This window comes from Neoarius graeffei, chromosome 2 (genome assembly GCF_027579695.1).
Source record: "Neoarius graeffei isolate fNeoGra1 chromosome 2, fNeoGra1.pri, whole genome shotgun sequence".
NCBI lineage: Eukaryota > Metazoa > Chordata > Actinopteri > Siluriformes > Ariidae > Neoarius > Neoarius graeffei.
The window spans coordinates 48,171,723-48,198,605 of NC_083570.1; the positions used below are offsets into that span (position 1 = coordinate 48,171,723).

General features: G+C 44.4%; 1 protein-coding gene across 1 annotated transcript in view; it reads left to right on the forward strand.

The window, feature by feature from the left end:
- Positions 1 to 26,883, forward strand: part of LOC132872866 (protein FAM180A) — a 64,302-nt gene that overhangs the window by 35,493 nt on the left and 1,926 nt on the right. The window lies entirely within an intron of this gene.

A 26,883-nucleotide genomic window follows, 5' to 3' on the forward strand; every position in this document is an offset into this window, starting at 1 on the left:
GGCGTGGTCAAGCGTCGGTCTGTGAATGGAGGGCGAAGTCAGGGAAGGTAAGTGGCAGAATCACTGCACCTGATGTAAGTTAACCTGTGTTTGTGTGTCTTCCCCAGTGACCGCGCCCTATAAAAGGAGAGAGAGAGAGAGAGCAGAGGAAGGGAGCTCTCTCCCCAACCAGAACACTTGTGTGTGTGCGTGCGTGTGTGGCTGGGAGAGTGTGAAAAGCTGAAAAGCTGCAAATAAAAAGAGTTTTGAGAACTCAGTTCTGGCCTGTCGTGCTTCTGTGCTCCACCCACCTGCTCTGATTCCTACAATGTTATTTCATAGTTTTCATGTTTTCAGTATTGTTCTACAATGTAGAAAATAGTCAAAATACAGAAAAACTTATGAAAGAGTAGGTTTCAAGCTTTTGACTGGTACTGTAGGTTTACATTGTATTACAGCTCTTGGTACAGTGTTGGGTTTTTTTTTTTCAGAGCAGGGATCAAATTCCCATGTGCAGGGTGGCTAATGGTGTTAGCATTTTAATCTGACCTGTGACCTTGAGAGCCTTATTATAACACTATAAACACATGAAATTCAGCTCATGTTAATTTGCTGCTGCAAGAATGATCCAGTGTGCCTTTGTTGTCCTGTTTTTCTTTGTAATGATCTTGCATGTTCATGAGCTCTTCGGCTGAATGTCATCTCCTGTGTTAGTTAGCATCATTATCTGCATGGTAGTTAGCTGGAATTACACACATTTTTATGACGGTGGTTCATCCAAAGCATTACATTACCTAGCTTTTATGAAGTGATAAAAATGTATCTACTTGTTAAATAAATTTGGTCTTTCAAACAGTTCAACTGTAATACAGAGATTACATTTACATATGTGCAAAAGAGAAACATTGCAAATTCTGCATCAGACTAAACCCCCTTCACCAATGCTATGAAAGGTTATTCTTGTTGGCTTGTTTGATTTGTTCACAGTATAAGTATCTGAATTCTACCATAGTGAAGGGGTGTTGGACAGTAGTATCCATAAAAATACCTACAGTTGTGCACATAATGCACAATATAAAGAAAAAAAGAAATATTTTTTCATATCCTGTCCACTCGGCGGCATGGTGGTGTAGAGGTTAGCACTGTCACCTCACAGCAAGAAGGTCCTGGGTTCGAGCCCAGTGGCCAACAATGGCCTTTCTGTGTGGAGTTTGCATGTTCTCCCCATGTCTGTGTGGGTTTCCTCTGGGTACACCAGTTTCCCCCATAGTCCAAAGACATGCAGGTTAGGCTAATTGGTGGCTCTAAATTGACTGTAGGTGTGAAATATGAGTGTGAATGGTTGTTTGTGTCTATGTGTCAGCCCTGTGATGTCCTGGCGACTTGTCCAGAGTGTACCCCGCCTCTTGCCCATAGTCAGCTGGGCTAGGCTCCAGCTTGCCTGTGACCCTGTACAGGATAAGCAGCTACAGATAATGGATGAATGGATCCTGTCCAGTCACTAGGATACTTCTACAAACCCCATTTCCAGAAAAATTAGAATATTTTCCAAAAGGCACTTGTTGCAGTGGGGGCGTGGTCAAGCAGCAGTCTGTGAATGGAGGGCGGGGTCGGGGAAGGTAAGTGGCTAAGTCATTCCACCTGCTGTCAATTAATGTGTGTGTGTGTGTGTGTGTGTGTGTGTGTGTGTGTGTGTGTGTGTGTTACAGGGATGGAGCATAAAAGGAGAGAGAGAGCAGAGAAAAGGGGCTCTCTCCCTGACCACAATGCATGTGTGAGTGAGTGATTGAGGGAATGAATGAGTAAAAGGAAAGAGAAAGTGAGCAAAAGCAAGCTGAAAAGCTAAAATAAAGTGTTTGTGGAACTCTCAAACTCTTGCCTGCTATGCTTCTGTGCTCCACCCACATCAGGGTCTTACTACAGCAATAAAAACAAAAATCTGTGATTTGTTATTTCACGTGAACCTTTACTTAACTGACAAAAGTACAAAGAAAAGATTTTCAATAGTTTTACTGACCAGCTTAATTGTATTTTATAAATATAAATGACGTTAAAATTTGATGCCTGCAACACACCCCAAAAAAATTGAGACAGAGGCAAAATAAGACTGAAAAGTTCATAGAATATTCAAGTAACTCCATTTTGGAAGACTCCACAATAAGGAGGCTGATTGGGAACATGATTGGGTATAAAAGGAGCATGCACCAAAGGCTCAGTCTTTGCAAGCAAGGATTGGTCGTGGCTCACTCCTGTGTGCCAAAATTCGTGAGAAAGTCAATTCAAAAAGAACATTTCTAAATGCAAGATTTTCGGTCTTTCAAAATCTACAGTACATAATATTGTGAAAAGATTCGGTGAATTCAGAGACATCTTAGCGCGTAAAGGGCAAGATTGGAAACCACTGCTGAATGTACATGACCTTCGAGTCCTCAGGCGGCACTGCCTGAGAAACCATCATGCTAATGTGACAAATATAGCCACAGGGGCTCAGAGGTACTTCAGAAAACTGTTGTCACTTAACACAGTATGCTGCTGCATCCAGAAATGCAACCCGAAACTGTATTACACAAGAATGAAGCCATTCATCAATAGACCCATTGCACATAATGTTACCCATCATGTGATAATTTCACCTGGGGGGCAAACAGACACCGTCTTTCATGTCAGCAAGGTTTAATCTGTCTTAAATATGGTTAATTTTTGCGCTGTTTTTGGTTATTCTACTAGAGAGATAGATAAAAGGTATTACCATCTCCCTGCTGTCAAGAAAAATGTTAACAAAGAGAAGCAAATTCTTCAAGAACAACAAAGAAATGAGTGGTTAAAGAGAATAAGACAAAAAGAGCTAAGCCTGAAAACTGCAGAGAAATTCAAGAATACCTGCATTTATAGCAATCATTTTATTTCAGGTAAAAAGTTGTATTAAAAAAATAGAAAGCTGTAAGTGAGTATGGAAAAGTTTGCTTAAGAATCTCGTTTTATTTCTGTTTGCATTTGAGTTAGTGTTTATGAAAATGTTTGATTTTCTTACAGATGAACCAGCTTCCTTATTCCACGTGGAAAACTCAAACTGGGCACCAAGCAAACAACTCAGATATAACTCAGTAAAAAAATCCAACAAGGAGTGACATGCATGATATATCCTGAAAGAACAAAAAAGATTAAGAGCAGAGAACACTGAAACTTTGCTCCAGGTATCAAAGGAACCCAGTCCTGTGCAAAATGTCACCATGGAGCCAGAATGTAGAAACGAACCTACAGTGTCAGAGTGTTCTACACAAACAGACTTAACTTTAGAACAATTGCATGCATGTGAAATGGAAATAAATCGACTAAGACAGGAAAAACTATTTTGGATAAAATTGTTACTGTCCATTGCACACTTCTCAACCTGTGTGACTCAGTTGTGCCTTTTGAATAGAGAATAAATGAAGAGGGAACTGAACATTAACTGTTTATTGAAATTATTATTGCAAGGGTGATTATAGTTACTATATGACTATCACTACAATTGGGATGTGTTGATTCTGTTAGTGTTTGTAATTATTGTACCATCCACTATTAGGTAAAATTAAAATAAAATCTTACAATATTGTTTGAAAGTCAAGAGCAAGATATTCTGTTATTTTACAAATAACACTTCAGATATTGTTTTAACAATAATGTGTCAATGTATAAACGACAGAGTGCAAATAGCTCTGTAACTAGATGTCCTTGGGGTTGTTGAGACATGGAGGGCTGGGAATACCATCTAGTCAACAGTTCAGGTAGTAGTCATTTGAGGGTAAATGCTTTGGCTTTTGCAGTATTCTGTTCCCAAAAGCTGATGCTGGAGAAAGTCTTTCTACAAAGAAGGTTGTCTTGCTTTTGTAGTTTTTTAACTGGTCTTCCATGTAGAGACTCTTCGGGGGGGAAAGGGACATTCCAACATCTATGGAGCTAACGCTAATGCTAGGCCACAAATCTATGTCATCACTCCAATCATTTCAAGGAATTCTGTACAGATCATAACTGCCAATAAACTCAAATTTCCATATACAGTGGTGCTTGAAAGTTTGTGAACCCTTTAGAATTTTCTATATTTCCGCATAAATATTACCTAAAACATCATCAGATTTTCACACAAGTCCTAAAAGTAGAGAAAGAGAGCCCAGTTAAACAAATGAGACAAAAAATATTATACTTGGTCATTTATTTATTGAGGAAAATGATCCAATATTACATATCTGTGAGTGGCAAAAGTATGTGAACCTTCGCTTTTAGTATCTGGTGTGACCCCCTTGTGCAGCAATAACTGCAACTAAACATTTCCGGTAACTGTTGATCAGTCCTGCACTTCAATTCCTTCCTGCATGAAGGCATTTTAGCCCCTTCCTCTGTACAGAACAGCTTCAACTCTGGGATGTTGGTGGGTTTCCTCACATGAACTGCTCGCTTCAGGTCCTTCCACAACATTTTGATTGGATTAAGGTCAGGACTTTGACTTGGCCATTCCAAAACATTAACTTTATTCTTCTTTAACCATTCTTTGGTAGAATGACTTGTGTGCTTAGGGTCGTTGTCTTGTTGCATGACCCACCTTCCCTTGAGATTCAGTTCATGTACAGATGTCCTGACATTTTCCTTAAGAATTCACTGGTATAATTCAGAATTCATTGTTCCATTAATGATGGTGAGCCGTCCTGGCCCAGATGCAGCAAAACAGGCTCAAACCATGATACTACCACCACCATGTTTCACAGATGGGATAAGGTTCTTATGCTGGAATGCAATGTTTTCCTTTCTCCCAACATAATGCTTCTCATTTAAACCAAAAAGTTCTACTTTGGTCTCATCTGTCCACAAAACATTTTTCCAATAGCCTTCTGGCTTGTCCACATGATCTTTCGCAAACTGCAGACGAGCAGCAATGTTCTTTTTGGAGAGCAGTGGCTTTCTCCTTGCAACCCTGCCATGCACACCATTGTTGTTTAGTGTTATCCTGATGGTGGACTCATGAACATTAACATTAGCTAATGCGAGAGAGGCCTTCAGTTGCTTAGAAGTTACCCTGGGGTCCTTTGTGACCTCGCAGACTATTGCATGCCTTGCTCTTGAAGTGATCTTTGTTGGTTGACCACTCCTGGGGAGGGTAACAATGGTCTTGAATTTCCTCCATTTGTACACAGTCTGTCTGACTGTGGATTGGTGGAGTCCAAACTCTTTAGAGATGGTTTTGTAACCTTTTCCAGCCTGATGAGCATCAACAACGCTTTTTCTGAGGTCCTCAGAAATCTCCTTTGTTCGTGCCATGATACACTTCCACAAACATGTGTTGTGAAGATCAGACTTTGATAGATCCCTGTTCTTTAAATAAAATGGTGCCCACTCAAACCTGATTGTCATCTCATTGATTGAAAACACTTGACTCTAATTTCACCTTCAAATTAACTGCTAATCCTAGAGGTTCACATACTTTTGCCACTCACAGATATGTAATATTGGAACATTTTCCTCAATAAATAAATGACCAAGTGTAATATTTTTGTCTCATTTGTTTAACTGGGTTCTCTTTATCTACTTTTAGGACTTGTGTGAAAATCTGATAAAGTTTTAGGTCACATTTATGCTGAAATATAGAAAATTCTAAAGGGTTCACAAACTTTCAAGCACCATGTACAGGTAGTCGTCGACTTACAACTGTGTTTGGTTATGACTGACCGGTCGTAAACTGATCTGGTCGTAAGTCGGCCTATGTTAAATGAACGTAAGTATATTGTGATGTGTAATGATATTGTAATCATCTTAAAGTCTTATTTTATCAACATTTTCTTATTTCATTAGCTTGGCTCATTATTTGGTTTAAGTCAAACACTGCATACTACACTGCATACAGTACAATTCGTTTAATATATGCAAAACAAAAAATATGAAATACAGGTGTGAAAAATAGAAAACATTTTAGTTTGAAACATACCAAAATACAAATGTAAAACATCACAAAATACAAAATTTAGTGACCGCTGGCATCACTGGTGCTTGGCTGTGGGTCGTCTACGTCATCATCAGCTGTTGCAGCGCTCGGGCTGGTTGGAGCATTTGCTCATTTCATAAACCAGGAGCTGGGGCGGAAACTGTATGACGGAGTGCGCAAGGGAGCGCGAGAGAGACTGCTCATGTGCCTGGAGTTGGGGTGGAAATTGTATGACGGAGTGCACAAGGGAGCACGAGAGAGACTGTGCATGTGCCTGGAGCTGGGGCAGAAACTGTTGTACGTGGCAAGAGGCGCTGCCGGGAGCTGGGGCAGAAACTCTCGTACGCTCAGCTAGCTCAGCTGGGAAACACTTGCCAGTCATAACCAGACGGTCATAAAGTCGATTGGTCGTAAGTCGCATAGGTCGTAAGTCGACGACTACCTGTATAATTTTCCTTTACTTCTTTCTGAATCAGAATCACTTTTATTGCCAGGTATGTGAACACACATGAGGAATTTGACTCCAGTTTCACTTAGCTCTCTTAGTACAAACAGATAAAAAAAGTGTAGACAAAAAACAAAACAAAAAGCTATGTACATGTAGAAGGGTAAATATATGTACAGACAAGGGAAAAAATTTATATATATATATATATATATATATATATATATATATATATATATATATATATATATATATATATATACACACATTTTTTTTATCTTTTGGTGCAAAATGGTGCATAGTGTAAGGATGACTTAGTCAATATAAATATACAGTGTGTACAGAATGACGGTATGAGTGTGCAGATATTTCACAGTTGATGTTACTGATATTTGAGTCTGGTTTTAGCTTAGATTATCCAAGTAATCTGGTAGTAGAGCTTTTTAGCTATAGTTTTCTTCAGACAACAGCAACAGACATCTTCGCTTGGCTTCAGTATGTGAACAGTATGTAAACAAAGTTTGCTTGTCCCCCAGGATAAGGGTAGTGACGGTTGCTCATGTAAATGTGATGTCAGTGCAAGGGGTCTATTCTATGCAGAAATGCCACCTATTCCTCTGGGCCCAAACTCATCTCAGATGGACCAAAAGACAGTGGAAACGTGCTGTCCACATTTCAGCTTGTTTTCAGGAAAATTGGACAGCAGGTTCAGTGTCAAAGGTGAACACAACCATCCAGTTTGTTAGCAGAGAAAGGTGCAAAATACCATCTGTGATGGTTTGGGGGTGCATCAGTGCCCACGGCATAGGTGAGTTGCATGTGTGTAAAGGTACCATTGAGATATTGGGGCATATATTGGGATTTTAGCTAGACATATTCATCAAGGCAACCTCTCTCTTCCCAGGAAGTCTATGCTTATTTCAGCAAGACAATGCTAGGCCTCATTTTTCATGGGCTACAACAGCGTGGCTTTGTAGACACACAGTGCATGTGCTTGACTGGCCTGCTGCTAGTCCAGAGCTGTCTCCCATTGAGAATGTAAGGTGCATCACGAAGAGGAGAATCAGACAATGGCGATCACAGACTATTGAGCAGCTAAAGTCATGTATCAAACAAAAACAGACAAAAATTCCAATTGTAAAACTGCAACCTTTATATTCTCAGATCCCATACAATTAAAAACTGTTATTAAAAGGAAAGGTGATGCAATACAATGGTAATAATCCCTCTGTCCCAACTTTTTTTAGTGTGATGCAGGCATCAAATTCTAACTTCATTTACACTTACAAAATACAATTAAGTTGGTCAGTAAAACTACTGAAAATCTTTTCGGTTGTAATGGGACATTAGTCAGTTAGTGATGCCAGGCACCTGCTAGGGGTGGCGCTGGGATACAGAGAGGATATGTTATGAGTTAGAGAGTAAGAAGAGGGTTGCCAGCTCTTGTAGTTCTGTGTATGTGTATGGTGAGCCACATTAGATGGTGCTTCTTGTGCCAGGTGCCTGTTGTGTTGAAGAACTGTTTCTACAATAAAGACAGACAGCTTCAGTTAACTCTTGTGCATTCCTTTTGTGGGTACAAGTTACCACACATTTTTGGCGACAACGAGAAATTATTTTTTTTTTTGGACATGTCTGTCCCGTTTTGTTTTGTGGCTAGCATCACTACGCCACTGTCTGCTAACAAGTTAGGTGGCCTTGGAGGAGCAGTTGCACCAGAGCAAGGGAACGCGGGACAGAGACACCGGTGATGCATCTGATCAGGAGCTCTACAAGGACAGGACACCTTGGTGCAGATGGCTACATTTGAGTCCACTGGTGAATTTGTGGAGGGAAACGAGGACTGGACTGAGTATGAGGAGAGGTTGGGACATTTTTTTCTTGTTAATGGGATTACTGATGAGGATAAAAAGCACTCTATTCTCTTGACTGTGTGTGGAGCAAAGACTTATAAATTCATAAGGGACTTAGCTACACTACGGAAACTGGGAGATATCCCATATGATGAACTGGTCTGGCTCATGGGTAACCACCACAAAGCCAAGCCTTCAGTGATAGTACAATGGCTCAAGTTTCACAGTCATTTCAGGAAACCAGGTCAGTCTGTTGCCAACTTTGTTGCTGAGCTTAAGCAGCTTTCAGAGCATTGTGATTTCGGGGCAGTTTTGGATGATGTGCTCTGTGACAGACTGGTATGTGGTATTAATAATGATGCCATACAACGCCGCCTGCTGGGGGAAACCCCACCTTTGACTTTCAAGAAAGCCCTGGAAATTTCTCAAGGTATGGAAATGACTGCAAATAATGCTAAAGACATTCAGAAAGGAAATGGAGGCTCACAGATGGCACAGGTGCACCAGGTCAGGGGAGAGTCTGGTAAAGAGACTGTTAAAGTTAAAAAAGAGTGGAATGTTTTGGGTGTGGAGAAACACACTATGGAAATGAATGTAAGTTCAAAGACACTGTCTGCCACTTATGTAGTAAAAAGGGACACTTAACTAAAAAGTGCAGGAGCTGAAAGGGGAAAAGTAAGCCTACACACGGAAAAGCCAGGCAGGTTGACACACATCACCTCAAAGAAGGGGGTGAAGAGGCAGAGTGTGCTTACAACATGTTCGGGGTGGAGGCAGAGAGTGATGAGACTGATGATGAACCTTCAGAGTCTTATTATGCCACAATCACAGTTGGAGGGCAGGACATTAAGTTTGAGATCAACTCAGGAGCTACAGCATCAGTCATCAGTGAGGAGACCTACAAGCAGACATGGGGGTCCAAACCACCTACCACCCACCTGTCAAAGCTCAAGCTGAGGACTTACACAGGGCAGCCCATTCCTCATTTGGGGGTCCTCAATGTGGACATTGCAGCAGAAAGTCAGAAAGTGAGAGCCAGGCTGGGGACCCAGTCTTTTGGGCCATGATTGGCTCCACAAAATCAGATTAAACTAGCATGAAATAAAGTATGCTGATGTCACTGCCACAATGGAGACCATACTACAGAGGTATAGTGATGTTTTCAGGGATGAGCTGGGTACACTTAAGGGGGTTACAGTGAAACTGCATGTTGACCCTGAGGCTACCCCAAGGTCTTTCAATCCCAGACCTGTGCCGTATGCTACGAAAGGCAAAGTTGAAGAGGAGCTGGAACGCTTTCAGCAACTGGGCATCATTGAGCCAGTCCAGTTTTCAAGATGGGCAGCTCCCATTGTTCCTGTGCTAAAGGAAGACAAGTCAGCAAGGATTTGTGGAGATTATAAACTGACAGTGAACCAAGTTTCGAAGACAGCTGAGTACCAATTACCAAAAGTAGAGGACTTATTTGCGACCTTTGCAGGGGGAAAGCATTTCACAAAACTTGATATGAGCCATGCCTACCAACAACTGCTCCTTGATGAAGAGTCAAAGGAGTATGTTACCATCAATGCTCATAAGGGCCTTTTTAAATACAACCGACTGGTTTTTGAAGTGTCATTGAGCCCTGCCATTTTCCAAAGAACAGTGGACATTTTGTTGCAAGGAATTCCACATGTGGCTGTGTATCTGGATGATATTTTAGTCACAGGGGCCACAGAGGCAGAGCATCTGCTAACCTAGAACAGGTGCTCAAGAGGCTCTCAGAGGCAGGACTGAGGCTAAAATGGGGCAAATGTGTGTTCATGGCTCCAAGTGTGACCTACCTGGGGCACAAAATCACAGCAGAGGGTCTCAGCCCAGTGGAAGACAAAGTGAGGGCCATTAAGGAGGCCCCAAGCCCCACAAGCCTCCATGAACTGAGATCATTTTGTGGCATGGTCAATTATTATGGCAAATTTCTTCCTGATTTCTCAAACATTCTGGCCCCACTGTACAAGCTAATATGCAATGATACCAAGTGGAAATGGAGTGAAGAGCAAGAAACAGCTTTTAAGGACAATAAAGAGCTCCTTCACTCAGCAAAACTGCTAGTTCACTTTGATCCTGACAAAGAGATCATTCTGTCATGTGATGCCTCTCCTTATGGGGTTGGGGCAGTACTATCGCATGTGACGGAAGAAAGTGGGGAGAAACCCATTGGTTTCACTTCAAGGATCCTGACTGCAGCAGAGAAGGGGTATTCACAATTGGACAAGGAAGGTCTGGCAGTTGTGTTTGCAGTCAAGCATTTCCACCAATACCTCTACTTCAGGCCATTCACAATTGTTACAGACCATAAGCCACTGTTGAGTCTGTTCAGTAAGACCAAATGCATCCCACTGCTGGCCTCAGCTAGGATACAGCGTTGGTCTCTTACACTGTCAGCCTATCAGTACAGTATACTATACAGAGCAGGCAAGGATAATGCAAATGCAGACGCTCTGAGCCAACTGCCATTGCTGGAGAACCCAGCTGCTACATATGTACTACCAGAGAATGTGTTTTCATTAGGGAGGCTAGCAGTAACACCTGTTACAGCAACCCAGATTAGACAGTGGACGGAGAGGGATCCAATCCTCTCTGGAGTCAAAACACTCCTTTTGCATGGCTGGCCCAGTTCAGTGGAAGGAGAGGGGCTGTAGCTGTATGCTAAATGTAAAACAGAATTGAGTTTGCAGGATGGATGCATTCTCTGGGGGTCAAGGGTTGTTGTCCCTTCCCTTGTGCATAAACAGATTGTGGAGAAAATACATGAGATACATCCAGGAGTTTCCAGGATGAAAAGTCTGGCAAGATCTTATGTGTGGTGGCTAGGTATGGATCAGGATCTCGAGGACAAAGTAAAGTCATGCACGCAGTGCCAGTCTAGCCAGAACATGCCACCACCAGCAGCCTTGCACCCATGGGAGTGGCCAGACCGGCCTTGGTTGAGAGTGCACATGGACTTTGCTGGCCCCTTTATGGGACAAATGTTGTTGATTATGGCGGATGCACACTCGAAATGGATAGGGGCCCACAGTATGGCTAACATCACAGCTCCTTCAACTATAGACAAGCTCAGGCAGATTTTTGCAGTCCATGGTTTGCCTGACAGTTTGGTCACAGATAATGGCCTGACATTCACAAGTGAGCTATTTGGAGAGTTCATGCAACAGAATGGCATTCATCATATCCGGACAGCTCCCTTCCACCCTGCCTCGTATGGCTTGGCAGAGCGTGCAGTGCAAACAGTAAAGGAAGGCCTGAAGCGGATGACAGGAGACTCTCTGAGCACTAAGCTTTCACGATTCCTGCTCAAATATTGCCTCATAGCACTCCAGCTGAGATGCTGATGGGGCATAGGCCCAAGTCGAGGTTGGACCTGCTGCAACCAGCTCTAAATGAGCGAGTAGAGAGAAAGCAGGAAAAGCAGAAAGAGAGGCATGATCATCATTCAAGGGTGAGACAGTTTAAACCTGATGACAGGGTATATGTGAGAAACTTCAGCAGTAACAGCACCCAGCTTTGGCTGCCTAGGATTATCCTGACACAGAGTGGTCCAGTCTCATATGTGGTGAAGCTGAAGGATGGATGTGTGTTTCGAAGACATCAGGATCATGTACACTTCTGTCATGACACAGGCTCAGAAATGGACAGCTCTGTAGAGTGGACATCATCTGCTGTGGGAGAGTATGTACCAGCAACAGAGCCAGAAGGAGACACACAGGGAGAGCTGTTGGTGCCACAGGATGAGGGGGAACCTCCTCACATGGACATACAAGCCCCATTAATGCCCCCCACACCAGCATCTCCCAAATCATTGTCTCCTGTGGTGTCTTCGGGGTCACCCAGGGTTCTGCGGAGGTCACAGTGCACTCACAAACCTCCAGACAGACTGAATGTTTAATTGGACAGTTGTTACACTGAATGGGGGCCATGTCATCTTTATTACATGTTGTCATGGTAATATATGCTGTTGTTTACTGTTGGGTTTATAGGCTAAGTCTCCACTGTTATTATTTAATTTCAAAGAACTTAAAGGGGGAAGTGTTGTAATAGGACAGTAGTCAGTTAGTGAGGCCAAGCACCTGCTGGGGGGGCACTGGAATACAGAGAGGATATGTTATAAGTTAGAGAGTAAGAAGACAGTTGCCAGCTCTCATAGTTCTGTGTATGTATATGGTGAGCCACATTAGATGGTGCTTATTATGTGCCAGGTGCCTGTTGTGTTGAAGAACTGTTTCTACAATAAAGACAGGCAGCGTCAGTTGACTCTCGTGCATTCCTTTTGTGGGCACAAGTTATCACATTTTCTTTGTGCTTTTGTCAGTTAAATAAAGGTTCACATGAATTAACAAATCCCAGATTTTTGTTTTTATTGCATTTTGGAAAATATTCCAACTTTTCTGGAAATGGGGTTAATAGTTCATTGTGGGAGAAAATGGGATGTGCTGAATCAAGTGCTATTTTATATGTTGTCAGCTAACTTTTCTTCCATTAAGGAGAGGTAGTGCTGTTTGCTGAGCTAGGCATTGCTACAAGGATCTGAGTAACAAACATCCCCATTTATCCCCATTATAGTTCTTTAAAGGCGTCGTGCGGTAATTTCAGCAATCAGGCTATATCATGTGTCAAAATGTCAGGTTTGGTGGGTTATTCAAGCCCCTCGGTTTCCCGCGATCTCAGTGTCACGATGCGCCCGCTACAAGCATTTAAAGTTGACGCGCACAGCCAAATTTAGGCAGCCAGCCGTTAACTAGGTCAACTTATGTGTGACGTCATACCAGTAACCTCCCTTGGGTGATGCTGGCCTGTCCCCATGTTTTCTCTATGGCGTGCATTTACCAGAGTTGTTTACATTGCGGATTTTGTGGATTTATTCAGTTTGTGGATAGTTTTGAACACTCAAAACACTATGAAATGATGTATTAATATTCTGTGATACAAAATGCCTAATCGGTGTATTGTGTTTGGCTGTAACAACAAACACTGAACACTATTTGTGACTGTTATCAATGGATCTGATTTCAAGGTCATGGCTAGGTATTGATAGAAAAAATAATTTTTTTAAAAACACATTGTGGCAGCGGGGGCGTGGTCAAGCGCCGGTCTGTGACAGGATCATTACACCTGACGGTAATTAACCTGTGTTTTGTGTGTTTTCCCAGTAACCGCGCCCTATTTAAGGAGGCAGAGGGAGAGCAGAGAAGAGCTCATCCCGGGACAAGAACACAGTGTGTGTGTGTGTTTCGCTATCAGATTAAAACTGGCGGTTATACTGAAAAGTCTGGCAATAAAAAGTCTATTTGCATCTGAAGCGTTGTCCTGCCGTCCTCTGTGCTCCACCCACACTTCAGAGAGCTCTACGGTGGTGCCAAAACCCGGGACAAGGTGGAGCACCAACCTCGCAGCCCCATGGAATCCTCCCCGTTCGCGGACCTGGTCCACGCCCTCGCCACGGCTCAGCAAAGCCAGCACCAGGCGCTCGTCACGCTCCGAAAGGAGCAAGAGCGGCGCTTCGAAGCCCTGGTGCTGGCCCAGCAGGAAGATCGTGAGGCGTTCCGGCATCTCGCGTCGGCGGGGTCCACCAGCGCCCCGGCCTCGGGCCCGTCTCCCCTCACCGTGACCAAGATGGGCCCGAAGGACGACCCCGAGGCGTTTCTCACATTGTTCGAGCAGGTCGCCGAAGCCTCGGGGTGGCCGATGGAGCAGCGCGCGGCGCGCCTCCTCCCCCTCCTGACGGGAGAGGCGCAGCTGGCCGCGCTATAACTCCCCGCCGGCCGGCCTACGCGGACCTTCGCCGGGCCGTCGTCCAGCGCGCGGAAGCGGCGCCCCACGCGCTGGAGGACGGCCCGGCGAAGGTCCGCGTAGGCCGGCCGGCGGGGAGTTATAGCGCGGCCAGCTGCGCCTCTCCCGTCAGGAGGGGGAGGAGGCGCGCCGCGCGCTGCTCCATCGGCCACCCCGAGGCTTCGGCGACCTGCTCGAACAATGTGAGAAACGCCTCGGGGTCGTCCTTCGGGCCCATCTTGGTCACGGTGAGGGGAGACGGGCCCGAGGCCGGGGCGCTGGTGGACCCCGCCGACGCGAGATGCCGGAACGCCTCGCGATCTTCCTGCTGGGCCAGCACCAGGGCTTCGAAGCGCCGCTCTTGCTCCTTTCGGAGCGTGACGAGCGCCTGGTGCTGGCTTTGCTGAGCCGTGGCGAGGGCGTGGACCAGGTCCGCGAACGGGGAGGATTCCATGGGGCTGCGAGGTTGGTGCTCCACCTTGTCCTGGGTTTTGGCACCACCGTAGAGCTCTCTGAAGTGTGGGTGGAGCACAGAGGACGGCAGGACAACGCTTCAGATGCAAATAGACTTTTTATTGCCAGACTCTTCAGTATAACCGCCAGTTTTAATCTGATAGCGAAACACACACTGTGTTCTTGTCCCGGGATGAGCTCTTCTCTGCTCTCCCTCTGCCTCCTTAAATAGGGCGCGGTTACTGGGAAAACACAGGTTAATTACCGTCAGGTGTAATGATTCTGCCACTCACCTTCCCTGGCTCCGCCCTCCTGTCACAGACCGGCGCTTGACCACGCCCCTGCTGCCACACACACGTGTTAAGTGTTTCTATGTATCAATCATTAATTGTACAAAATGATTTTCATATATTTATGTATTTGTCATATCTTTCTTTGTCACATGAAGTGTTGTCTTGATAACACGTGGCACATAATTTTAGCAAATGGATGACAGATTAATTGAAAGATTTATGCCACAGAGCTGCCTTTAACTAATAATTATCACTTATTACTGACGATTGTACGTTTACTAAACAATACAATACAAAGCTCAATACTCCCAGCCTATAACATACTGAATATCAAGTTAAAATCAACCGCAATAAAAGGAAAATGATGAAAACTGGAATATCAAGGGGTCTACTGTATCAGAAGGCCCACTGCATTTTGCGAGATCACAAGCTGTCAAGTTGCTAGAATTCAATCTTTCTAGCTATACTTTCACCCCCTACAGCTATCAGTATTACACATAATCATAGATTAATCACACAGCATTCTAATTCAAGTGAAAATGGTCTTTAAAAATACACATAAGTAGTGATTTAGTCAGAGAAACCAACCAAAACAAGTCTTCAAGTCGCCCGTCTTCGTTTCTGTCGTCGTCAGAACTGTCCTGATTTTCTTCTGAAGATGAGCGCTCAGGTTCAAATCTGTAATGCTGGATACCACCAGGACATTCAGCTGTCAAAATCTCTACTTGTGGGCCATTTTCTTCTTCTGTATCGGTAAAATCAAAGCTAATTTCCTCAGCATCACTCCTATTTTCTGGTGTGTCCCTCATTGCAACTGCACCGAGTGGTTACTGGTATGACGTCACGCAGCTGTTCCATTGACCGAGAGGGGGCGCTGCGAACGCGGAAAATTTCAAGTGATGGGCATGATCAAATAAGGACCGATTACAACCGCGGGAAGCTTTTGAAAAATCGACGGTCAATTTATTTCGAATCTCGAAAGCATTCTGGTGCAGAATAATGCGACTTTTATCGCCACTGCGTGACGCCTTTAAGCTCTGTGCCCAACATCCACTTAGAAATAGATTGGTGTGCATACCAAGATGCAATAAAAGATTCACTAGTAAATGCAGCTGTCATGTCCACGTGCATTGGTGCTTGGAGTGTGCAATGCGTGCCTTGGACTGCAACTGGTGTACAGTGCCGTGCTCAAGCTCATCAGGACTAATTGCCATGTACCTGTTACTGATCAGAGCGCAATCACAGCCCGTGCTTATAAGGAGTCTCAGTACACACAGACTTTGTAAAGTATACGCCTAGTACCCTGTAGCTGACATTATTAAGCCTTTGTACTGTATTTTGTTTTGCTTCTCTGGTTTTGACTCTGTTTTCTGTTTTCCTGACCATGTTTTGTCTCTGCCTTGGGCTGAAGTGCCCTTGAGCAAGGTGCCTAACCCCTAACTGCTCCCTGGGCATTGTAGTATGGCTGCCCACCACTCTGGGTATGTGTGCATGTGTTCACTGCTTCAGATGGGTTAAATGCAGAGGATGAATCTCACTGTGCTTGAAGTGTGCATGTGACAAATAAAGGTTTCTTCTTCTTCTTCTTCTTCTTCTTGCCTTGAATATACTGTCTGTCTCACATGTCCATTGCCTGTTTCTCAACACTGCTTTTGGATCTGTTTGCTAGCATATTTCTTAATAAAGTCTTCCTGCATGTATATCCATCTATTGTGCAATTTACATGACAGCAGTTTCTTCTCTGTTTTTTTATATTTATTTTTGGTGATGTTAATTTGTTTGACTGTCATTAAAATTGCATAAAAATTCCTAAAAATACAGTCAAAGCATTTAGCTGAGAAAGGAGCTGATTATGAAAGGAAAGTTGTAAACATGTGAGAGATTGTTGAAGCAATGGACAGACTAGCTTTTAGTAGACTACTGGCTGCAGCATAAGAATGATTTGTCAGCATCCAGTACTGTTTATATGTTTCATGAAAACAGGCAGTGGATATAAACAGATAGAGGAAAATAAACTTGAACAGGTTTAGAGAATGTGATGACTTCAAGGATTCCTATGGTCCAGGTCATCTTGGGTGAATGCTTTTTAAAAGACCTATTGGTTGATAGTAATAGTTCTACTCCATAGTTCTGTCAATAAGCCATCTGAAATATGCTACAAATTGTTTATTATTTACTTATAATTATATATTTATCAGAATTAACTAAAGATTATTCTGACCTTGACCATAATCCTGACAGATTGTCAAAAAATTTGAATAATGTAAATATACTCTATATGGTCAAAAGTATATGGACACCGACTGCACCCCAGGCCTTCTTGCAGCATCTGATCTCACTAATGCTTTTGTGGCTGAATGAACACAAATCCCCATAGCCACACTCTAAGTGTAAAGCCATCCCAGAAAAGTGGAGTTTATTATAACAGGAAAGGGGAAATAAATCTTGAATGAGATGGTCAAAAAGGACATGGGTGTGATGGTCAGGTGTCCACAAACTTTTGGTCATATGTTGTAACACTATCTTTGGGGGTGGTGGAACACTGAAGCACTGGGACAGGCAGGTTACTTGCAGGGCAAATTTTATTTATGTTTCTCAGCTTTAAATACTGCTTCTCTTACACACACCACACACATGCGCGTGCGCACACACACACGCACACACAGTGCACAGGGAAGCTCTCTCCCTCTCTGCTTCCTCTCTCCATATACGCCCCCAGTTGTCACTGCAAGACACACACACACACACACACACACACACACACACACACACACACACACACATATACACATATGCATCATTAATTTGACACAGGTGTGAACGTTTTGCCACTCACCTTCCCCGACCTCATCCTCCATTCACAAACTGGCACTCGACCCCACCCCCTCTGCCACATATCCCCACTGCCCAACTCAGGCCGGAGAGCCATCCAGCCTGCAACTGACCCCCCTGGCAGGAGAGATCATCTGCCACCACCACCTGTGTCCCCAGCCTATGGACCGCCTTGAACTTAAAGAGCTACAGAGCTAGATACAAACAGATGATCCACGCATTGGCATCCTTCATGCAGTGGAGCCACTGGAGTAGGGTGTGTTCCAAACAGAAGGTGAAATAGTGCCCCAGCAGGTAGTACCAGAATTTGAGGACCACCCACTTGATGGCCAGCCAAGCCTTCTCAATGGTGCTGTACTTACTTTCTCACACTGAGCATTTGTGGCTAATGTACAGCACTGGGTGCTGCTCTCCCTCCACCATCTGGGACAAAACAGCCCCCAGCCCTCTGTCTGACACATCAGCCTGCAAAATAAAGGGGAGAGAGAAGTCAGGGAAGTGTAATAGTGGCCCACCACACAGAGCAGCCTTTACTTGGGTGAAAGCCCATTGCCATGACTCCATCCACTGGACCGGATCTGGTGCCCCCTTTTTAGTGAAATCAGTCAGCAGGCTGGTGACATCCAAATAGTTAGGCACCAACCTACAAGAATAGCCAGCTAGCCCAAGGAACTGTCTCACCCTCTTTTTGGTTCTGGACAGGTCGCAGTGGCTACAGTCTTGTCAATTTAGGGATGCATCTGCCCATGACCCAAGTGGAAGCCCAGATACTGTACTTCTACCCACGCAATTGCACTCTTCTTTGGATTAGCCATGAATTCCTGCATGCCTCAACAACTCCAGAACAGCCCTAAGATATTTTACATGCTGCGGCCAATCGTTACTATATATAATGATGTTGTTGCGGTAGGCCACAACATGGGCAGCGTGTGGGTGAAGAACTTTGTCCATGAGATGTTGGAACGTTGCCGGGGCCCCAAATATTCCGAATAGAAGGGTGACAAACTGGTGTAAACCAAATGGGGTGGAAAAGGTCATTTTTTATGGGCTAGGGGAGTCAAGGGGATCTGCCAATATCCTTTTGTTAAATCCAGTGCTGAATAAAAAGGAGCCGCACCTAACGGATCAAGCAACTTGTCCATATGAGGCATTGGGTATGCATCAAATTTAGACACCGTGTTGACTTTTCTGTAGTCCACACAGAACCAGACCAACCCATTGGCCTTGGAGACCAAGACCACCAGGCTACTCCAGTCACTGTATGACTCCTCGACTATTCCCATTTTGTGCATAGCCTTGAGTTCATCCCAAACTACAGTTTGTTTTGCCCCGGGAAGGGGAAAAACACATCGAAAAGCTCTGCTTGTAACTTGGCAACCTCCGTGAGTTGGGATAGCAAGAGGTAGTCTCCACAGGGAACTGGGGTGGGTTGAGCAGCAACATTTGTTTTTACCTCTGGCACCAGCTCTCTCCCTCTCTGCTTCCTCTCTCCATAAAAGCCCCCAGCTGTCACTGCAAGACACACACACACACACACACACACATGCACCATTAATTTGACACAGATGTAATCATTTTGCCACTAACCTTCCCCAGCCTTGCCTTCCATTCACAAATTGGCACTTGACCACACCCTCGCTGCCACAAATGTATATTGTTTAGAGGCTTAAAGACAAATTATTATATAGTGATATATGGAGCACTTGCATGTGACGTCACAGCCGATCCAGATTGTGACAGACGCCATCTTGTCGGTCAAACGCCTATTCCGCCTTCTACTTCTACTTCTGGTTCTACTTCTGCTTTTACTTCTACCTTTTCTTCTGGAAAACCCTACTATATACAATTCTACTACAACGGTTGCAAGCTCTCCCTACCTGTGCACATTTTTTATGTTTTTTGTGTGTATTTTTGCGTGTTGTTCGTCTGTACCGGACTTCAATATCCACTACAACCGTATGGACTTACTGGACATTGGTTTCCAGCAGAAAATGACGGTTTGTAGCGATTTCCATCGCATGCACAACATTCCGGATGAGAAAAAAAAAAAACATTCCGGACGAGATAGCGAGACCAGCGGGGTCTCCGTGGATTGTTATCGGAAGCAAAGCGAAGGAGGCAGCACCGGGAACGGAAGCAAAAGCGAGGCTGCAGAGCCGGCCTGTTAACTAAGCTCAGAAAACAGCCACTCAAATCTCCACTGCCAAGCCTCTATCTCTCCAACGCCAGATCCATGTAAACAAGACGGACGATTTGGAATTACAGCTAGAATTACCTTATTCTATTCTATAATCGGCTGGTCAGTGCATCTAGTATCAGTACTAGTAATACTTAAGTGACTTACCCATCCAATGAGGATTCTTGTTTACAAGATGCCACATCTGAGTCGCTGACAAATCCTGAATTTCTGTAAAGATAACTGTCCAGAGATTTATAAGCACGCAGTGCTTCACCACTGAACAGCGAGGGAAAGTTAATGAGGTAATTATACACGTCTGGGTATTCCGCTGGCAGTTCAAAATCCGGTCGTGAAAACTCCATCCGGAAAGCCATAAGGGTCACTAATCTGTAGATCGTTTATTTTAGACATATATCTAGTTATCTGTTCATTAGAAAAATGAGCCGTGTAGTCCGTCGGTTGAAATTGATCCATTCTGTACACGAGTGCAGCAATATTCAGCGGTGTTTTTGACCGACAAGATGGCGGTTGTGTACTTTCCGGTCACGTGACTGCAAGATCTCTATAGGAATAGTTTAGGCCACAGGTGTCAAACTCAAGTATGGCCTGTTGCTATGTTTCATTCTGTCCTTGTGAACTTGCCATAGTACCCACAACACTAGTTATAATTCACACTAGACCCATAGCATAGCAACCACTTGCATTCTGCATGCACCAGTCTACCAGTGCTGCTTAAAATTAATGCTTATCTGCTGAACTAGATGAAAGTCAGACCTGTGTGTAGTAAAAATTAAGTTTTCAGTGTAACAATATGTCTGCTGCACTGCTTGGTAAATACTGGTAACTTGGTAAATATTGATCTTATCATCATATGCAAAATTACAAAAGGGAAGGAGAGTGGGAGAAACACATTTTTGAATGACTGACAGGTCATAACTGTTGACCGTCAATTTCTTCATTGCTTCTAGGACAGCAATGTCAGGGTGCAAGCACTTAAGGATGCAGGCGCAGGGGAGAGCGGGAGAAGCAAACTGTAGACAAAGCCAAAACAGTAGACGAGAATCATGGTCAGAGAAACGGGTGGAGGTCGGTCGATCAGCAAACAGAATAATGAAGGCGAGACTAGGAGATAAGGTCAAGGAAAATGTAAACAAAGGTCAATAGCGAAAAGGCAGGCAGAAAGTAAACGGCTTGGTAATGACAGGAGATAAACACTGAACGATACTTCATTCTGACTGGGAGTGAGAGTGGTGTTTAAAGCATATACACAGAGCCATGGCCTCACTCATCTCATCTCATTATCTCTAGCCGCTTTATCCTGTTCTACAGGGTCGCAGGCAAGCTGGAGCCTATCCCAGCTGACTACGGGCGAAAGGCGGGGTACACCCTAGACAAGTCGCCAGGTCATCACAGGGCTGACACATAGACACAGACAACCATTCACACTCACATTCACACCTACAGTCAGTTTAGAGTCACCAGTTAACCTAACCTGCTTGTCTTTGGACTGTGGGGGAAACTGGAGCACCCAGAGGAAACCCACATGGACACGGGGAGAACATGCAAACTCCGCACAGAAAGGCCCTCGTCGGCCACGGGGCTCGAACCTGGACCTTCTTGCTGTGAGGCGACAGCGCTAACCACTACACCACCGTGCCACCCTCCATGGCCTCACTTTCATTTATAAATGCCTTGAGACCTCAAGAATGGCACAGGAATAGTTTTAAGCGTTAACAGTAAATCTAATATAGTAATTTTTACAATTAAAGTGATTTATATAGGTAGTGATCTGAGTGAATGACCTTGACGTCCGTAACATCACAGCAGGAAGTCCATTGGTCTCATCGCCATTTCCGCTATACTAAAACACAGAGCTGACTGCAACTCCGATCCTCCATTTTGAGCTAATTTATCGTCATGCCACGCAGATGTGTTGCTGCACCCACCAGCAACACGACAGAAGGTGGATTTACATTGCATTCATGGTCCAAGAATGTTTAAACTGCAAAGATTTGGATGCGTTTTGTGAGAAGTTCACGGGCACATTGGGCACCTATGAAGTGGTCTCTGCTCTGCACATTTTACTGAGGACTCATACGAAACCTCTGATCTGTTGACGAGCATTGGCTATAAGCTCGTATTGAAAGAGGGTGCAGTATCAACAATTAAAGAAAAAGAAAACTACAAGAAAAGGAAAGTTTTTTTTATTATTATTTTTTTAAAAGCAAAGTTCAGTTGCACCAGTCCTCCCGGAGTGAGCCGAGAGTTGTTGCTAAAACCCGGGATGGAATGGGACGTGGCATATCGCTCTGGCAATGACCTCCCCGCGGTTGTTGCTAAAACCAGTGACGTCCCATCCCGGGTTTTAGTAATTGCCTGAGCCAAGCAGTAATGGCGGAGTACTCTGTATGGACAAAATAGAGAATGAGTGGACCAGTCATCTTATTTCTAAACTGGATATTGCTGCCATCTCGCCCTTACGTGGAAGAAGCAAATGAACAGAGAACTGAATGAACAACTGAAAGTCAGATTGTTTCAAAACAGTCGGCCACAAGATCGGTCTTCAAGAAGCGAGAACACAGATGGGTAAGCTCCGACTCTCATTTGGACAAAAAACCAACATATTGTTTACCAGCATTTAGCTTAATACATGTAACTTGTATTGTGTATTTAAATTACTGGTACAGTATAAGATTATTTAATTTGCTTCAGAATGTGATTGTCTCAGTTCATCTGATTATGTAATTATCCTTTTACATTTTATCAGTGAACATGCATGCATGTACATATATGTTGCATAAGTTATAACACCTATCCTGTTTTAATGAGAGTCAACCCACAATCAATGAAGTCAAATCAGTCTTAGTTGAGCAAGTCAGTAACAGTATTTCTTACTTTCACCATAAATTTTTATTTATATGACTTTGATCTATAGCTGTAAAAGGCCTCGGCCTTAAAACTGGTTATCGCGGTGACGTCACGCACTCAGGCATAGCTAGCCTAGTGGGGCAGCTCAAATGCCAAATTTGCAGTCGATTTTAACTCTCAAAAATATTTTTTTTAATTCCCATTTATGCAGCATACAAGAGTCAAGGATGGAGATATTATCCACTCAGAAATTTATTTAAAAATAAAGGTTCTGCGTATCTGCTTTAAATAGGGAAGCTGATTACAGAGGAAATGAGTGACAGGTGTAATTAATAAGCTGGAGACAGAGGGTGCTGTGGTTCTTGGGAAGTGTAGTTCATGGTGGCCATGTTTGGAGGCCGTTTCAAGCTTGTGTTCTTAATGCTGTTACTGACAGACCTCCCCCCCCCCCCGAGGAGCTATATTCTTTCTTGGATGCCCTCTCTGTCTTGGTGCAGGCTTGCTGGGGTGCTGGCTGTGGAATTCCTGTATCAGGAGAGGGTCCAGAATGTCCTTCGAGCATACCCAACTTCGCTCCTCAGGTCTGTAGCCTTCCCAATCTACCAGGTACTCTAGTTGTCCTTGTCTATGTCTGGAGTTCAGGATCTTGTTTACCTGATAGATGGGTTCCCCCTCTATGTTGGGGGGGGCTTTTGGGTGGGAGTGTTTTCAGATAATGGATCTTGGATCGCTGGCTTCAGACATGAGACATGAAATGTGGGTGTCACTCAGCTGTGAGTTGGGAGCTCTAGTTTGTATGAAACCTCATTGATGCAACGAACAGAGGACTCTGTACAGACCAATATAGTGTGTCTGAAGTTTCTTGCATGTGTTGGGTTCCTTCAGATCCCTTGTGGAGACCCACACCCAATCTCCTGGAGAGTATTCCAGGTTCTTGCTCCTGTGCTTGTCAGTGTATTGTTTATACTTGGAGTTGACTACTTAAATTCTTTGGTGAACCTCCTCCCATACCTGTTGGTTCTATCTGAACCAGTTGTTGACTGCTTGTACTTGGACGGGTGTATCATTCCATGGGAACAGCAAGGTTGGTAGCCAAGTATGCACTGGAATGGGGTTAGTTGAGTTGCAGAGTGCTTGAGTGAGTTCTGTGCATACTCGGCCCATGGAAGGAATTGTGCCCAGTCCCCTGGTTCTGCATACAGAAGATCCATAGGAAGCATCCTACTTCCTGGTTGGCCCATTCAACCTGGCCATTGGATTACGGGTGATAGCCGGAGGTGAGACTCACTGAAATTCCCAATCTCTCCATAAAGCAAGACCAGAGTCGGGAGATGAACTGAGGCCCACGGTGAGGCCCAAGATGAGTTTGGTGGTTTGAAAGGCTGTAGGTAGACCAGGTAACAGGATGAGTCTGAGGGCTTTGGAAAACCTGTCAATGGTCACCAGGATGATTGTGTTGCCTTGGGAAGGAGGTAGATCAGTGATGAAATCGATGGTCAGGTGAGACCAGGGTCTTTGAGGCGGGCATAATTTTCCAGCGGGTGGAGTTCGTGGTGCCTTGGCTTGAGCACACTCTGAACATGAGGAAACAAAGTGGTTGATCTTTGTCACCATGTCCTCCCACCAATATTTATTCCTCAGCAGCTGGTGTGTACGGTGGCTGCTGGGGTGGCCTGTGGCAGGAGATGCATGAGCCATTTTTGAGGTTGTGTGGGATGTACAGGAGACTGGGGATGGCAGGGGCAGTTTTCTGGAGGTGTCTGAGGTTGGGATTCTTTCAGGATGGAAAGATATCGTGAAATTGAAATGTGTAAAGAACAGTGCCCATCTGGCTTGACGTGGGTTGAGACGTCTTGCCTTCTTGAGATATTCAAGGTTCTTGTGATCAGTTAAGATAACAAAGGGGTGAGTGGCTCCCTCAAGCCAATGTCTCCATTCTTCTTGACTGCTAGTCATTCTCTGTTGCCGATGCCATAATTCCTCTCCGTGGGTGTGAGCTTCTTTGAAAAGAAAGCCACTGGCTGCAGTTTGGGCTTCTTACTGAATCATTGGGAGAGTATGCCTCCTACTCCAGTCTTGGATGTGTCCACTTCTACTACAAATGGTTTAGCCGGATCAATATGCTGAAGTATGGGGGCTGTGGTAAAAGAGGCCTTGAGTTTTTTAAAGGCTTCCTCAGCTGCTCGATTCCACTGGAGGTGCCGAGGTCCATTCTTTAGGAGAGAGGTCAGTGGCGCTGGGATGGTGCTAAAGCCCCTAATGAAGTGATGGTAGAAATTGCCGAAGCCCAGAAAACGCTGTAGTTCCTGTAGGGGACAGGCCAAGACATGATGGCTGATACCTTTGACTGGTCCATACTGACTCCCTCAGCACTGATAATATACCCCAAAAAGGAAATCTGATGTACGTGAAATTCACACTTATCAGCCTTCACATACAGGTGATTTTCAAGAAGACGGGAGAGTACCTATCTGACATGTCTAAGATGGCTTTCTTCTTCTGGGGAGTAGATCCGGATGTTGTCTATGTAGGTAATGACATATCTCCTCAACATGTCTCTGAGAACATCATTTATCAGACACTGGAAAACACTGGGTGCCGAAGAAAGGCCATAAGGCATTACTTGGTATTCAAAATGGCCAGCAGTGGTACTGAAGGCTGTCTTCCACTCTTCCCCTTCTCTGATTCTGATCAGGTTATAGGCACTACATAAGTCTAGTTTGGAGAAGACTTTTGTGGCACGTGGTTGTTCAAGGGCTGAGGGTACCAGTGGAAGAGGATAGGGGTATTTCACTGTGATTTGGTTGAGGCCCCTATAATCAATACATGGTTGAAGACCTCCTCCCTTCTTCTCCACAAAGAAGAAGTCAGCTGATGTAGGTGAGGTGGAAGGTCAGATGTACCTTTGGTTCAAAGCTTCCTGTACATACTCTTCCATGGCGGCTTGCTTGGTCTGGGAAAGTGGATAGATGTGGTTGCGTGGCGGAGTGGTACCCGGGAGGAGGTCAATTGCACAGTCATATGTGCAGTGAGGAGGTAGGCCACAAGTCTTACCCTTACTAAAGTCTTCCTTTAAGTCCATGTAGCATTCAGGAACATTGTCAAGCGAATCAGGCTGGGGACTCTCCACGGACGTGGAAGAGAGGGTCAGTTGGGGATGAAGCAGGCAATTTTGTAAATAGGTTGGTGACCACTGAAGAATGTCTTTATGCTGCCAGAAAATTAATGGGTTATGTAGTTGAAGCCATGGATAGCCCAGAATAATGTCATGGTGTGCCATGGATGTGACCAGTAGCAAGATGAGTTCAGAGTGGAGGGCTCCCATCTGAATATGAAGTGGAGACGTGCAAGTGGTGATGAGTCCATCCCCTATGGGACCTCCTTCGATGGTCTTGAGGCTGAATGGTCTCTGCAGTGTGTTAGTGGACAAGCTGAACTTCTGGACAATTAAAATGTCAATGAAATTCCCCTCTGCCCCTGAGTCAATAAATGCAGAGAGCACATGTGTTGGTGATGGTAGCTTCAATAAGATTGGCATTTTAAAATACTGTGTTTTATGGGGTAACAGGGAACTCACTGGGCTGGATGAGGTTTCAGCAGAACTGGTGCGAGGTGGACGAACAGGACACTTGGAAATAAGATGATTGGGATCACCGCAGTAGAAACATAAACCCTCACATTTTCGTCTTTCTCTTTCTGAGCATTTTAAATGAGCCTGTGACATCTCCATAGGTGTGGGCATGTTGGTGGTAGGAGTTAGCATTGCAGCATTTTGTAAAGAAGGTCTACCATTGATTAAATGGTCCAGACGGATGGCTAGATCGATGAAAGAATCCAGAGTTAAATGTTCGTCTCGACAAGCTAGCTCACTCAATACTTTCTGGTGTAGACCTTGGCAAAAAAACACCTTCAGAGCTGGCTCATTCCAACCACTACCTGCAGCGAGGGTTCAGAAGTCCAGAGCATATTCTGTGACTCTTCTCTTACCCTGCTTGATGGTCAACAGACTTTCTCCAACTTCAATGCACTCTGGTTCCTGATCGAAGACTCATTTAAATAATTCTAGGAAACCATTGTAAGATGTTGTGTGCGCCCCTCCATGCTCCAAAACAGCACTAGCCCATTGGAGAGCTTTTCCAGTCAGTAGTGTGAGAAACTTGGCAATTTTCTGTTCCTCAGAAATGCCAGTGAGAGATGAGAAATACAGGGAGCATTGGAGAAAA